The following is a 16,777-nucleotide window of genomic DNA, read 5'->3' on the forward strand; positions in this document are numbered from 1 at the left end:
TCGAATAAGGCAGTTGACCCTGTCAGGTGGACCAAGGAAAATCAAGGAGCAGAGGAAGCAGAGCAGGAGAGAGACAAGTAGAGTGTAGGTGAGGTCCCTGTTGTTGGCCTTCACTATGGGGGTATCTTTGTGCTTAATAAAAATTCCAAGCACCAAGGTTGTGACCAGTGAACAAGAAAGAGCTACTGAGACTAGTCCAATTCCTAGAGGTTCTTGATAAGATAAAAATGTTATCACTTTGGGAATGCATCTGTCTCTGCTCTCATTTGAGTAATGATCATCTGGACATTGTAAACATTCATCCAGGTCTGGAAAGAGAAGAAGAAATTATATTGTGCCCATTAGTGTGTCATTATTACCTATAACATCTTCATCCCAGTTAAGCTCAGTATCATGTTTCAGTAATGGTTGCCAAATTTTCTTAAAATGATCATGATTTATTTCTCCATTACATATTCTGACATGATTAGACATTTTTCAAGAATAGCTATTTGCCAAATTCTGGTAGAAATCTTTGTAGTGGCAAATTTTTGGCATTTCTCCAACTTGAAGCAATTTTGCTTCTCTCTAATCCAATCCATATTGTAATTAGATTTTTATTATTCAAGTTCTCATTTCCTCCAATAAATAATGAAAAGAGTAATAATGTTACATTCCCATTTGTTCTTTGATTTTTCAACATTTTTATCCAGGCAATTATCTTCTGTCAATCTTTCTTTACTCTGGGACAGGTGGTACATCTATGTTCTAATGTTCCTTTCCCTCCACAATTTCTCCAACACCTATCTGAAATTTCTCTATTAATTTCATGTAATCTTGTAGGTCACAAATACCATATATAGACTACCGTTAACACCAGTTCTTTTGTTGTAGCTGATTTATATGAATATGAAGTCCAGATTTTTGCCCATATTTCCTTGAGAATAGAAATATTTCAATTAGTTTCCTATACGATTTTAGATCACATGCCTTTGCTATATTCTTTCTCAACATTGTATTTTTATCTTAATGAAGTTATCCCTTTGTTTACTCTTATATTTTTCTAGACAATACTGTTCAAGCTCCATTAGTGGTCTCAAAGAACCAGAGCTTAGGTACAATTGAATTGCAAAACTCTTTGCATGTTGTAATTGTAATTCGTTCTTACTTGTCCTGTTTTCTGCTCTGATTCATAGTTTTCAGTTTCCCTGCTTTAAATAAATTCTTAATTCTATAGATTCCAATATCTGCCCAATGTTCAAATTGTGCAAATTTCTCCAGAGACTTAAAGTTAGGATGTTTCAAAAAAGGACAAAGAGGGGAGATAGGAGGAGCTAAAATATTTTCACCAGATTCTTAATGTTTCAATAGTAAAAGTCTGAAAAATTTGTCCTCTTCTGATCCATTCTGTAATACAAAAATATGTATCGATTTCTTTACCACCTTCTGTCTTAACCCAATCAGATGCTTCACCCATCTGTATAAATTTAGCCATTCACGTAATTTGAAAGACTTCATAAGATTTTATTAAATGTGGTATACCTAGACCCTCTTTTGCACTTTGACCATACTTTACACTATTTAGAAATCTAAATTACTTCCCTTTCCCTGAAATAAATTTTTCCAACCTTTTCTGCCATGATTTTATTTTTGACTTTTGTGGCTGTAATGGTATATTTTGGAACAAAAGTAGAAATTTTGATAAAGTACATGATTTAGCCAATGCTATTCTCCCTAACAATTATAAATTCAATTTATTCAAAGTCCTAACTTTATATTTAACAATCTTAAACATTTTGATAATTTCAATACATCAATTGGTTTATATTTTTGTTGTCAATATGTCCATCAATATTCATGTTGAATAGCTCTGAATTTACTATTACATTTGATGTTATAAAATTACCATACTGCGACAGTTAGTGAAGGACAGTATATAAAAGCTTTACATAAATAAATAAATAAATAAATAAATAAATGCATACATAAATACATAAGTAATAAAATGTTGCTGCTCTGGATGTACAGGCTTTTTGTCAGCCTTGGACATTGTTCATTAACAGTTAAGTCCATTGTCTATAGATACAACTAAATTTGCATACCACATTGGATGCTAGATATTACTGCTATCTGGCACCTCCAAGCTGGACAGAGCTGTGAATCAATATGGATCCTAAAGACAAGGAAATAATGCTAACTGCTTCATGATGCAGTATGAGAATTGCAATATTACAGGATATAAGTACAACATGCATGTGGGTCAATTTTCCTAACATCAAGATCTTCTTCCTTGCATGTTCATTTGGTATGATAGTATGGAAAAATACCGTGGCCTGGAAGCAAGATCATATGGAACACTCACTCACCATGGAGATGCAAATATCTACTGAATTATCACTTTACATTGTTGATAGTGTTTGGTCAACATTCAAGGACAAGAGCCTGGGATACCGGGAGAAAAATGAATGAAGTTTTCAGAATATATTTCCTGTGGTCAAGGAGGAGGCTTATCAGATCTTCATCACAATATTTCTCCAAGTACAACCCTTCCTGAAGGCTTAATCGGAATTGGTGCTGGACAGATTTTGCTTCTGTGAGAATACATCACTACTTAAGCAAGAAAATCAGAAAAGAGAAGAGTCCAGCTGACTTTGAGCAAAGTCTATCTAGATCATGTAACCATTTTCCAAAGTGCCCCAGTGGGTACCTGCAAGATGTCAAGAAGCTAATAAAACTACAAAAAGAATTAACACTCGCTGATATTCCCTGTAACTGATATTCAAAATCAAGTTTTCACTGATCTTGTGAGCAGCTTATGTTATCCTCACTGGCAGCCTTGATAGCCATCTTCCATGAAACTGTCCGCCCCATTTTTAGAGCTCAGTTTGCTAATATCAGGGAAACCCATTGTTTGGATTTGCTTTGCATGCAGGAACATTTCCATTGCTCTTCATGCAATTTAGGTTGATGAGGTTCTGAGAAGGGACATTCAACCTATTCTTCCTGTTTGTACTAGCCCTTTCCCTCCAAAGACTTCCCTCACGTACCATCTAAAAGAGGCAGAGAAAGTCTCAGGTGGAAATGTATGAGGAGCCCGGCCACGGAGAGAGAACTGATTAGAAGTGCTCAATTTAGCTGAGAAGACTCTGGTTTTCTGTCCCTCTGTCCTCAGCTTCCATTGCAACAGTGCAAGAAAGGTTCTCTTTCTGCACACAGGCCTTGCAGGCTTTGATTACTTTGCACAAGAATTCACTGCAAATAAGGGGCCCTGAATGCCTGATTTTTCACCAACTTTATCTTAGCTCACTTCCTAGGCCATAGCTGAGAGTGAGAAAGAAGACTATTGAGTGCAAGCAGGGAAATTTTGACACATCTTCACATCACTAATGTCAAGTTGATATCAATCATTGGACCTGGATTGATCACTTCTTCCAAAAGGGCAAATGATATTTTGGGATGCATTAACAGAAGTATTCCTTCCAAATCACGAGAAGTAGTAGTTCCTCTATACACCTCACTAGTCAGATCTCATCTGGAATACTGTGTCCTGTTCTCGCCACCAAGATTTAAGAAAGATGCAGGGAAATGAGAAAGGGTCTAGAGGAGGGAACCAAAACTGCTCCAAGGTTCAGAAACACTGCCCTATGAGGAGAGACTGAGGGAACTGGGCATGTTCAGCCTTGAGAAGAAAAGACTGTGGGGGGGGCAGTATATCCCTCCATAAGTACCTCAAAGGCTGTCACAAAGAGGAAGGTCAGATTGCTTCTTTCTGACGCCAGAGTACAGGACATGAAATAATCAATTCAAGTGGCAATAACCCAGATTCAGACTGAACATCAGGAAAAGCTTCCTCACTGTCAGAGCAATACAACAGTGGAACCAGATGCTTAAAGAGGTGGCTGGCTCTCCCATACTAGAGATATTCAAAAAGAAACTGGACAGCCATCTGAGTGTGATGGTGTGAACTGGTGTGGTGCAGCAGCAGGGTGTTGGACTTGATGACCTTCATGGCCCATTTCAACTCTACCTTTCTATGAGTTGCACAATGGTTTCTGATCTTCATAGCTGCAGGCCTTTAACCCTATGAATAAAGGTGAATGGAGCTTCAAATAACTGGAATGGACAAAAATAATTCTGAAATGTGGCTGGTGAGCAAATATCAAATTGTTGTGGGGTTTGTTGGTTATTCCTTAGTGTGTGTGTGAGAGAGAGAGAGAGAGAATGAGAGTAAGCAGGACTTTATTTCTGCATAATGAGGGGGAAACCTTCAATCTTGTGAAGTGCTCAAAGGAAATGCTCTCTCTCTCTCTCACACACACACACACACACACACACACACGAGAGAGAGAGAGAGAGAGGGAGGGAGGGAGAGAGAGAGATGTGAAGAGACTTTTGAGCCAACAATGTCCATTTCATGATTGGAAAATGATAGGCTGTATATTAATCCAGCTGTCTGGAAAATACACCAAAAGTTACACACTTGTCTGGTTGGAAATCTTCCCTTCTGAACATGAGACACAATCAAAGCAGCAAAATTTCCTTCCTTCCTGCTTTCTCTTCTGGAAGCCCAAGTTGCATGACTCAGTGCAGACAGAAACAGGAAGCACCTGTTCATAAAAATGATAAGGAATTGGGAAAAGGAACATAGCATTAGAAGAGTTTTCAGCAAGAGGAAGGGGGGAAAAAAAGTGAACCGGTGAGAAGGGTGGATGGAGAATATGGACAATACACATAATTGGGTGGTCAGTACATTCTTGGAAAGGGCAGCAAATCTTTCTGCTGTTCTTGCTTTTCTGTGAAGAACTAAAACAGAAAAAGAAATAGCATTGCCTACCAAACCAGGGTTCATCTATATGGTTGACCGAACTTCAACATGATGATCCTCAGGAGCCATTCTCTTTTACTTAGAACCATTAATTTCCTCCTCATTCACCTAAATGGTCATCCTAGACAGACAAGTTACTTATCAATGGACATGAAAAAGCTAACACTTCACCTGACTGGATAGGAGAGCATCCTTCAGGAATACTGAGATTGCATACCTGGTTAAAGGTTCTGCGCAACTCTATCACATCTTCATGGATGATGAATTTTTTTCCTTCAACTGCATTAGGATCCATCCCCCCAACTTTCACCTTTGCAAAGGAGTTGTTGGGGAATAGAAGCATATTAGTTACATCGAATCCAGCAACTATCTCTCCATGATGATTAAAGGACAAATCCTCTCCAGCTGAAGTATTAAATGAAATGCCCTGAAGGTATGGGTGCAGCTGATAGGCAGAGAAAAAAAAGTAGAAGGATAATGTGTCTATGAGAAATGGTAATTTTAATTTCTCCTTTATCATGGAGGGGAGGGGAGGGGAGAGGAAGAAAAGGTATCAAGTAAGAAGAATTTTGCAAAGGTTTGTAAATTCTTAAGTCTGCCACCCTGATAGATGGAAATACAATTTTTATCTATCTACAATAGTCCCATTGTCACATTCCCATTAGAATCTTCCTGGTTTTGGACCCTCTTGCCTGAATCCAGGTTTTCTATTGAATTGGGAGGACAATAAAAAATGGTTTGGACAATTACAGACTTGTTTGTTTTGGGCTACCGTATACTATAGGAGGTGGAGGGGATGCAAGAAGCTGACATTCTCTCTAAAAATGGCTATATTTGAATGTACTTGAGTTAAGGAATTTAAAAAGATGAATCCAAAATAAAGCATGAGTGTTAACAAATAGATCTTGCACTATCTAGGAAAGATGAACTGCACCCAAGGACCATGAGAATATTGACCTCTGCATTGTTTTCCTTGCCCAGTTGTAAATCTCGCCTTCATTTACATATGTCCATGCAGATGTTCTAAACCTAAACATTTGTTCTCCCTTTTGTACCAGACTTATAGAATCCAATATAACCTGTTCAGCTGTGGAGGAAGGATGCAGTAAATACTACTTGCCAAGGCTGAAGATGGTCAAGAGGAAGTCCTTTCCTGCCCACCATTGCTCTGTGCTTAATCCTGGAGGAACACATGGTGTGGAGAGCATGTGCTATGGCATAGACTGCATTGTAGATGCTATAGCTGTGGCCAGTCATACTCATTTCAAAAACAGTTCTAGGAAGGCTTTCCAACTTCTCCTCCCCAAGACATGTTTTATCCTCCTGTGTTAGCTCCTGGGGATTTGGAATTGGACATTCAAAAGCTTGTTCCCAGAACTCGTGAAGGAAATCATCTGCTTGTGTCCACTGAAGTCTTAAGTTCTGAAGGTATTCCTGGAATCCCTGAGGTTGCTTTGAGTGAATTGCAAAGGAAATGGTTCCTTGAAACATTTCTAAGTTCAATCTTCTTGTAACCCCTGTTACTATTAACTCGCTCTGTGCTGTCATAATCCATACTTTGCCAAAAAATGCCACTTCCATATCATCAGGAAGTAAGATATTTTTGAAAGTCACCAGCCACATAATGGTCATAATATCACCATAGTTAACAAATGCTCTGGCTGTATTATTCATGTAAGATGCAAAGATTTTGCCAAACCTATCATTCGTTTCCGTGCCGCTAGAGACTCGACCATAGCGGGGGAGTCTAAGTGTGAAGGCAGAACAGATTCTCTTCTCAGAGAGCAAGGGTTCAAATTTCTTCAGAAAATATGCTCCACTATCATCATCTACAACAAAGAGTCCAACCCAGATCCAGCCAAAATGCTGAAGCAAGTGTACAATTCCTGTATACTCATGGACTTCATTAGGGACCATGCGGTAGAAGGAAGGGAAGTGAATTGCATCACTTTGTTCTGGGGGGAATGAGCCATAGGCCAGCTAAAGAAAATATACAGAAGAACTAGTGACAGAGTACGAAAACTGACTTTTCATGCAGTGACTCATTTGGTGAAGCAAGATCCATTTTTTATATTTAATGAGAAGCTGTAATGTTAATCAAAGGATGCCTTGTTGAGAAATGTAGGAATATGGTGTAGAAAAACAGCATGGCATAAAAAAACCAAGTATCAATCACTCACACCTGAAGTGCATATCCTCCCACAGTGTGCAACCATTTCCTTTTCAGTTTGTTTTCTATCACTTTTATTATTCTATTATTGAATCTCAAAAATCATCTCTCAGTGAAAAAAAATAGAAGTACAACATAAACTTTGAAACCTGTGTGTAGGGAGGAAAAGGTACACTGTTTCAGTTGTGAGTTCTTACCTGAGGAATCTTGTAGAGTCCTAAAATATCTGCCATATGGAAGGAAGTATCAGAGGAAAATCCTCCAAGGATGCCCATGAGACTTTTCTTTGTGCCACATTCATAGTTGGGAAGAAAACCATGAGACTTGGAGAGCAAGTCCAGAGTGGCACGATAGGTCATTGTCTCAAAGAAGTAGGTGTCATAGATGTGGAACCCAAGGGTGACGTTGGGCAAAATCCAAGAATCTTTATTGATCTCACTTACAGCAAATGCCAAAGCCAGGAGGTGCTGGTAGAACTTGGTCACCATGCTGCAGATAAAAGTAGAAATACGACATTTCACTGGTGAATTATGTAATGCATTAAAATGTTGATCAGGATGCTGTTGCATTGTATCTAAATGAACTTGACAGATGAGAGAATCCTTTGAAAATCTCTCAAACACGCACATTAATGAGCTTCCTGGCAACTGAGCCCAATTATTCTCATGCCAGTGGAGCAGAGCATTCTTCATCCTGAACTGGAAATGAGCTATTCATGGTGCGGAATTCAATTTGTATTTATCATATGCCCTGAAAATAGTTCCTGTAAAGTTCAGGCTAAAATTCCCAAAACCCAAACACAACCTCAGTGACATCACAGTAAAGAGCTTCCACTGCTTTGTAGTGCAAACTACACAGTAAATTCCCTGGCTAATGGAGTTTCTATGCCGTCATGCTGTTTCCCACGCATCGAACCATACTTATTTTACCTGGAAAGGCTGTATTCAATACAATTTGTGTGAGCCAAAGAACCGATTTCTATAGAAATGACCATGCATAACCATGAAATAAATCATTATATTTAAGTGCTGATTGTAACTTCTTTTTCTGAAAAGGAATATTCAACACAATGGATTTCATTCCTTATACACTGTGTTCCTCCCTTGCTTCCTTACTAATTGCATGCAAATTAGCATTGCTGCCTAGGATGAGAGTCTTTCCTTGGTATATTCAGCTTGGATGTTTTTTGTTTTGTTTTTCCATTAATCCTCCCAATATTTTTGCATTTTGAGTTCATGAGGAGATGATTTCTCCAGAATTCCTATTCAGAAACCCTGCTGTTTTTCCAGAACCATTGCATGCTTAGATAATATTTCATATTCCTCTGACAAGGGAAAATACATATAATAAACAGGAAGAAGTTGGATGAGCATCTTACACTGGAAAATCAAAGCCCATCTCCTCGGATGGGTGCTTGCTGAAGAAAGCTTCATTCATAATATAAATGATATGAGATGCAATCCCACCAATGAGGAAGATCCCCGGCTGGTACCATTCATGAAGAACTGGGAGGGGATCACTTGCAGGGCACTTGTGGTTATCACTTCTGCACTTGTGCAGAGCCAGCAGAAAAAGCAAAGTCGGGGATTGCATTCTGTCCTGAGCAGAGTCCCTTTGCTGTGGACAGTTATCCTACTTCCTCTGAGCTGCAAGTCTAACACCTGCAGTGGATAACAAAAGATTGTGTTGACTTTTAAATCCTATAGAATCATCCACAGCACCTCACTTGTGCCACTGTTTTTCTATTAATTTGCCTGCAGCTTCACTGCTTGAATCACTTTCATTTAAGCAGTTGTAATGGCTAGTCAGTATATTTAAAATGTTATTGCCAAACAGGACTGTGTCTGCCTTATGCTGAAGACAGCCTTGACAGGAGAGTCAAACTGTGTCCTAAAGAGTGACTCAGTCACTTTGTTCTGAAAGGAGAACCATAGAAGGGAAAGAAGGATGCTGAAAATTCAATCTGAATAAGCCCAGTCGTTCTCTTTCTGCCCATTTTACCTCTGAAAGACAGAAGAGAAGATTTTATAAAGACTTTGCTTGATTTTGTTTCAAGCATCAACTCAAAAGCTGCTGATCTTCTTGCACTGAATTAATTTTAGGGGTGTGGATAATTACAGGGAGAGACACCTGTGCCTCCAAACTGCCCTTGGACCAATAGGCATCAGTGGAACAACTCTCACAGCAAATGCAGCTGCACTTCCCACCCCCACACACACACTCCCATCCCCAACAGAAGCACACAATCATGGGGAGGTGGTCAATGTGAGAAAGGGCTCAAGAAAAACAATGAGTATGCTAAGCCTGAAATGCAGCCAGCAGCATAGAGTAGCAACATGAAGATCACTGCCTGAAATTATCATAATGGATCCAAGTCTAAGTGGCTTTAAAATTGATTTCAGCAAATGCAGAGTAGAATAAGGGTAACCATAGCTGTGAATCACAACTATTTATTACCTCCAGCATCCCAGGGAATACAGCACTCTTTCTTTCTTTTTCTTTTTCTTTATTTGTATGCCATCCTTTGTGAGAGCCTCAGGATGGCTTACACAAATAAAATTCAATACATAACATTATAACATAAATAAATTAATGACCCACTCTGGCTGCAATTAAAATATGGTAATAAAATTCTATATTAAAACTTGTTAAAATATTTATTAAATAAAAAGGTCTTAACCTGGCACTGAAAAACATATAATGACAGCGCCAGGCGGACCTCTCTGGGGAGCACATTCCATAGTTGAGGTGTCACCACAGAGAAGGCCCTCTTCCGGGTACTCTGTCTCCTAATATCTTTCACAGAGAGTTCCTGGAGGAGGTCTTCTGCTGCCGAACTCAGGGGGCAGGAGGATAAATAGGAAAGAAGGCGTTCCTTCACGTATCCTGATCCCAAGCCGTTTAGGGCTTTATAGGTAATAACCAGCACCTTGAATTGAGCCCAGACTTTGATGGGAAGCCAATGGAGCTGATAGAGGACTGGGGTTATATGAGAATAACATCCAGTCCCCGATAGCATTGTGGCAGCTCTATTTTGAACCATCTGAAGCATCTGGACTGTCTTCAAGGGCAGCCCCACATAATGCACATTATAGAAATCCAACTGGGAAGTAACCAATGTGTGTGTTACTGTTGCTAGGCAATCTTTCTCCAGGTAGGGACGCAGCTGATGGATTAGCCAAAGCTGAAGGAAAGCGCTCCTTGCCACCACAGTCACTTGAGCTTCGAAGGACAGGTCCGGGTTGAGGAGCACTCCCAAACTGCGGTTCCTGTCCTTTAGAAGGAGTGCAACCCCATCCTGGGCAAGGCCCAAGTCACCTGCCCAGGAGCTTAAATCACCCACCAACAGAACCTCCCTCTTATCTGGATTGCACTCTGTGCAAGTTTTTTGGGAAATGAATTACGAGAAGCATTTCGTTTTGTCTGTCTGCCTGTCTTCTGACTTTCTTTCTTTTGTAACCTACTCCCCCCACCAAGGGGAGTAGGTTACAAATATTCCAAGGGGTTAACAATAGCTTCCAGATTGGAAAGAAACACATTAGTGAAAATACAATCAAATGTTGACAACAACACAGTGAAATACAATGAAGCAAATGAATATTATGCATCAATGAATAGCCCTCCTCTCCCGGAATTAACAGACAAGATGAGTTTGTACAAGCAGATATGAATATAAATTGGTTTGCCACCACTGAATGGAAAAGGGGGGTGAGGGTTGAACAAGAGCTTTTTAACAGGAAGTTCCAGAAGCTGAGAAAGTCCACCACGAAGGCCATCTCTTCCATCCCAGATAAATACGCTTCAGCTGGTGATGTTACAAGGATAAGGGCTTCTGTCCAAGGTCTTAGATCTCAGGCAAGCTCATCTGAGCTTGAAAGAAAGCAGCCTGTCAATGGCCTGGCCTATGCAGTAGTAGACTTTGTATGTTAACACTAGCAGTTTGAATTGCTCTTTGGAAAGTCATTGTTGCCAGTGATGCAGTTGTAACAAGAAACACCCATTCTTATCACTGCTCCCACTGAACAGTCCATCACAGCATTCTGCCCCCACCCCCAAAGTTTTCCAGCTATAACACTCTTCTTTGACAGTATTTCCCCACGTCTGCTAATGTGACAAAGCAAGGGTTATATTATTTGCTATCCATAGACTGAAGATGAACCAGATATTATTGATGGCTGCTTTGATGTGTTGTGTTTGAATAGTCTGAAATTTGTGCTTGAGGGGACCAGAAGAAGACGACCTAAAGTTGCTAGAGTCTCATCAAAGACACACTCATTGTCAGTCCCAGAGCCTGGGCTGAAAGAACCTAACATTTGGTTCCAAGATTAATAATGTTGTATAGCTATAAAACCACCAATCCAGAATTTACATGACTGGCTTTGAAAGTCAGAAGGAAGGAAGGAAGGAAGGAAGGAAGGACTGCCTTTTGCAATTATTTTCCACAAAGAAATAACAAATGAACTGCATTGGCAGGGAAGCTTGTATTAAGGAGAAGAGCTAATGAAGAAACCCATATTCAGATGACAGCAAGTGGTGGTGGGTGAGTGAATGAGTGTAATTTGTGTGTTTCATTTCAGTATTAAGAGAATGTCCTTTGCATTGTTTAGTGGTGTAAAATTGGGGATGAGCATGATGCATGCTTGAGAGGAAATCTTAAGGTAGATAAATCCATGGACATGCGAGCAGCCTCACATTTTTTACATAAGAAAGTCGGTATGTAACCAAGAAAGGAAAATGAGGAAGGTATCAAAATCACTTTATTGAGGTTTGAAAAGTGATGTGGAGATTTAATATATTTGTGGGTATGCACAATTATAATGCAAATTAGCAGTAGCTAAAATTAGATGAGCAGAACCATACATGACTTTCACACCCTCCAATCTAGGAGACAGCATTGGAAAACAAAACAGAAAGTATACAATTATACATTTCACTACTTCTTCCTTACTAGACATTCCTTGCTGTTCAGCTCAGGCCTCAGCAAAATTATATAGCACTTGGGGAAAAAAAATGCAACCCAGTAAGCCAGCACTGGAACCTAAGATGGAGAAAATCTCCGCAGCCACCATGTATTTCCCTTTGCTGCTCAGGTAGGTGGGAACAAAGGACAGCCAAACGCTGCAGAACACCAGCATGCTGAAGGTGATGAACTTGGCTTCATTGAAACTGTCAGGCAATTTCCTGGCAAGGAAAGCCACCACAAAGCTGACGATGGACAGAAGTCCCATGTAGCCCAGCACACAGTAAAACATTATGACAGAGCCTTCGTTGCACTCTGCAATGATCTGTCCTGGTACAGAATGCATGTTCATACTTGGGAAAGGGGAGAATGTTCCCAGCCATAAGGCACAAATGCCTGCTTGGATCAAAGTGGAGGAAAGGACCACAAGGACTGACAGCCTTCTCCCCATCCACTTCCTCATGTTTGACCCTGGCTTGGTATCCATGAAAGCCATAACCACAGTGATGGTCTTGGCTAATACACAAGAAACTGCCACAGAGAAGATCGTGCCAAAGGCAGCTTGTCGGATAAGGCAGTTGACCCTGTCAGGTGGACCAAGGAAAAGTAAGGAGCAGAGGAAGCAGAGCAGCAGAGAGATGAGTAGTGTAGGTGAGGTCCCTGTTGTTGGCCTTCACTATGGGGGTATCTTTGTGCTTAATAAAAATTCCAAGCACCAAGGCTGTGACCAGTGAAAAAGATAGTGCTCCTGAGACTAGTCCAATTCCTAGAGGTTCTTGATAAGACAAAAATGTGATTACTTTGGGGCTACATCGGTCTCTGCTCTCATTTGAGTAATGGTCATCTGGGCATTGTAAACATTCATCCATATCTGGAAAAATGAGAAGAAGCAATACTTTATCCAACACTGTGCCAATATTCTTGCATAAAAACTCTGAATATACTGTTAAATTTGATGTTGCAGCTCTGGATGAGCTGCCATTTTTCAGCCTTGTACATTGTGCGTTAAGAGCCAATCCATTGTCTATAGATGGAACAAACCCTGCATACTGCACTTGGTGCTGGATATGAGAGCTCTCTGACACCACCAAGCTGAACAGAGCTGTGAATTGATGTCGGTCTTAAATACAGGGAAATAATTCTAACTGATTTCTGATGCAATATGTGAACCATGAAGTACAACAATGAGCACATAACGTGCATGCTGGAAAGTTTTTCTGCCACCATGTTTTCCTTCCATTAATCAGTCATGAGTTTTATTAAAGTTTATTTCATTCAAACAACCATTTTCCAACTAGATTCTAAGTGAATAAAAATCTAAAAAGATTTCTTCTGTTTTCCCCCCAGCAACTGGTATTCAAAATCAAGATTTCACTGGTTTTTTGAGCAGCTTATGACATCCTGAGTTGTAGCATTTATGGTGATCTTTTTTGAAGCTGTCCACCTCACTTTTAATGCTCAGTTGTACCCATCCTCATGCCTAATATCAGGGAAATCCATCATTTGACTTTGTTTTGCATGCAGGAACATTTGCTTTGGTCTTCATTCACATTAGGTTGAGTAAGTTATAGGAAGTGTAATTCAAGCTAGTCCAACTCTTCCCCTCCCGAGTTTCCTCCAAAGCCTTCCCTTATGAACCATCTAAAAAAGAGGGAGAAAGTCTCAGGTGGAAATGTGTGTGGAACCCAGTAAGGGAGGAAGAATCAATCAGGTGTGCTCAATTCAGCTGAAAGGACTCTGGCCTGCTGTCCCTCTGTCTTCAGTCTCCATTGCAACAGTGCAAGCAGAGTTCTCCTCCTGCACACAAGCCTTGCAGGCCTTGCTTACTTTGCACAAATTCAGTGCAAAGATGGGGCCCATGAGCATTCCTCATTCTTAACCAACCTTATCTCAGCTCACTTCCTAGGTCATGGTTGAGTGTGAGGAAGAAGACTATTGAGTGCAAGAGAGCCAAATTTCACATACACGTTCATATCATTTATTTCATGTATGTATCAATCATTGGGCCTGGATTAATCTCCTCTTCCCACAGTGGTTTATGTATAGTGTTCCCAGATGCAGGGGTATAACTCTATCAGCTAAGATGAAAGGAGCTGCAAATGGCTTGAATGGACAACCATAATTCTGAATTTTGCTGGTGGGCAAATACCAATTCATCTCCTTTTTTTTTTTTTTCTCTTAGTTATCTTTGTTGTTTCTACATTTGTGTGTGTGAGATAGAGAGAGAGGGAAAGGGAGTGAGAAAGAGAGTGAGAAAGGGAAGGGGAAGGGTGGGGGAGCTGGAAGAGTGAGTCTCTTTTTCTATATAATGAGGAAAAAATGCCTTCAATTGTGTGAAATATTCAAGGTATATGCACTCTTTCTCACTGAGTCACTCCCCCCACACACACACACACATGGACATGCCAACAGTTTTGAGCTAACATGATGGTTTTATGATTGCCTGCCCAAAATCTGGAATTTTAGATGCTCTCTGGCATGCACCTGTCCAGTTGGAAATCTTCCCTTCTGGACATGGGTCACAATCATAGCAGCAAGATTTCCTTCCTTCCTGCTTCCTCTTCTGAAAGCCCAAGTTGCAAGAGCTGGTGCAGACAGAAATGGGAAGGCCCTATCCATTGCAAAATGATGAGAAATTGGAAGAGGAAACATAAGTGAGAGTTCATCAACTGAAATGCAAAAACTGGGTGAACATGTGACATGGGTGTGTGAGAACATGGTATAGCCCAGAATTTGGACCACAGGTTCCAGAATTTCCATCCAGCAGGGCCATGGACTGGCTTTCCTATGTGGTGCAGTCCAAACATGTCTGGAAGGCACAAGTTGTGGGATGGCTGGTCTATGCAAATTATTATATGGTCAAGTACACTTCTGAACAGGGCAAGAAATCTTTCTGCATCCCTTCTTCTTCTTTGTAGAATTGGGGAAAAACAGCATCACCTAACCAGACATCATGAAAGCAGTTCAACAACCTTCAAGGATGACTTTAGAATTCCAATTCCATTAAATTGAGTAATTTCCTCCTAATTTGCTTTTCTGGGAGCAGGAGGTGAGCACAATGCTGGGGTTAGGACATGACAAAGACATGGTCAAGGGAGCAAGAGAAGTATGTGTTGGAAGGGGAAAGGACAAAGAGGAGAAAGTGTGGGAAGAAAATACCAAATGAAGGAAGGATGACGATGAAAAAGGAGTGTGGCACAGTTCTCAAAGGAAAGCATGCATGGTAGGAAAGGAAGAGAATCCACCAGCAGGGACACAGTAAAGAAGAGAAGAAAAAAGAAAAGACAATATCCAAGCCACCCAAAACTGTGCACATGGATGCATGAACAGCAGAGAAATGTCCCTACATGGCTAAGAGGGTTAGTTACATTCTCCCAAGCTGAATGGGTTTTGCATTTCCATGAGAAGCAGCCATGGTGGATAGTTTTTCATGTATTCCAATAAAACATTCTATTGGATCCCATTAAAACCCTTTCCAATATTCAGTGCTGACTTCTAAAGTGGCTAATGAATCATCCCCCATGGACTCAAACAAATAACTGTAGTTGAATTATATGCACTAAGTGAGTTGGCAGTGATTCATGATTAAATTAAAATGCACACGCATGGAAAACTTGAATTGAGAAAAGCCATCTTAATAAAAATGTGAACAAACATGTTTTTGTCAAGGGAAGATCTATCTATCTATCTATATCTATCTATCTATCTATCTATCTATCTATCTATCTATCTACCTACTTATAATTTCATGTCAAAAATACACTAAAGCTTATGGTATAGTTTTCAGATTGGAACAAAACATTGCAGTGGATTCCTTCAGGGATTCTGAACACTGCACACCTGGTTAAAGTTTCTCCACAACTCCATCACATCTTCATGGATGATAAATTGTTTTCCATCAACTGCATTTGGATCCACACTCCCAACTTTCACTCTGACAAAGGAGTTGTTGGGGAACAGAAGTATGTTAGTGACATCAAATCCAGCAACTATCTCACCATGCTGATTAAAAGACACCTCCTCTCCAGCTGAAGTATTAAATGAAATGCCCTGAAGGAATGGGTGCAGCTAGTGAGTAGAGGAAAAAGAACCATAAGGTTATTGTGTTGGCCATCTATCTATGAGAAATGGAAATACAATCTATTCATCTTAATTTCTCTTGTATCATGGAAAGGAAGGCAAAGGAAAGGAACAAGCAGATATCCTTTCAAATATGAAGAATTTTGCAATTATTGGTAAATGCTTAACTAAAATCTGCCAGCCCAACAAATGGAAATAAAGTTCTTATCGCTCCACTCAAATCACTTTGTCATATTTTCATTGAACACTTCAAGTCATGGGCACTTTACCCAGGTTCTGGTACCCAGTAACACATTTCTGTTGCTAGACTCACATGGGTGATACGCTCATTCCCTATACTGGGTTTTCGGTCACTGGTTCACCACTACATTTCACAGTTTCTCCTCATACATGGAATGTTAGCTCCCTCATAAACATTCTCCCTTATATAGCTCTCAGTTGCTTTCTCCATACTCAGAAAAGCCAGTTTAAATGCAAGGGTAGCTGTAGCTCTGCTAATAGCGCATAGTTTTGATGGGATTAAAATCAATGTAAATGAAAACACACATCTAAATGTGTGTCTTCTATTTAAAGGAAAGGAAAACAAATAATGGATCAGTAGGGAGGGCAATGAAGTGTGCCTGGATAATTTCAGTTTTATGTATTTGCCTTACCATGTACTACACCATGTTTTAGATTTTTGTAATGGAAGTGCTTTGTGAGCTTCTCTCTAAATGTAGGTATTTTGGATTGTGTTTGTATTTATGCAAAATAAAGTATGTTT

At 40.0% G+C, this 16,777-nt stretch overlaps 2 pseudogenes; both read right to left on the minus strand.

Annotated features, from left to right (window-relative positions):
• Positions 1 to 7,462, minus strand: part of LOC123024888 — a 22,167-nt pseudogene extending 14,705 nt beyond the window's left edge.
• Positions 7,463 to 11,907: 4,445 nt separating this feature from the next.
• LOC123024889 lies at positions 11,908 to 16,002 on the minus strand (annotated as a pseudogene).
• Between the last annotated feature and the right edge of the window lie 775 nt (positions 16,003 to 16,777).

Source organism: Varanus komodoensis, unplaced genomic scaffold, assembly GCF_004798865.1.
Source record: "Varanus komodoensis strain SLA01 unplaced genomic scaffold, ASM479886v1 scaffold255, whole genome shotgun sequence".
NCBI lineage: Eukaryota > Metazoa > Chordata > Lepidosauria > Squamata > Varanidae > Varanus > Varanus komodoensis.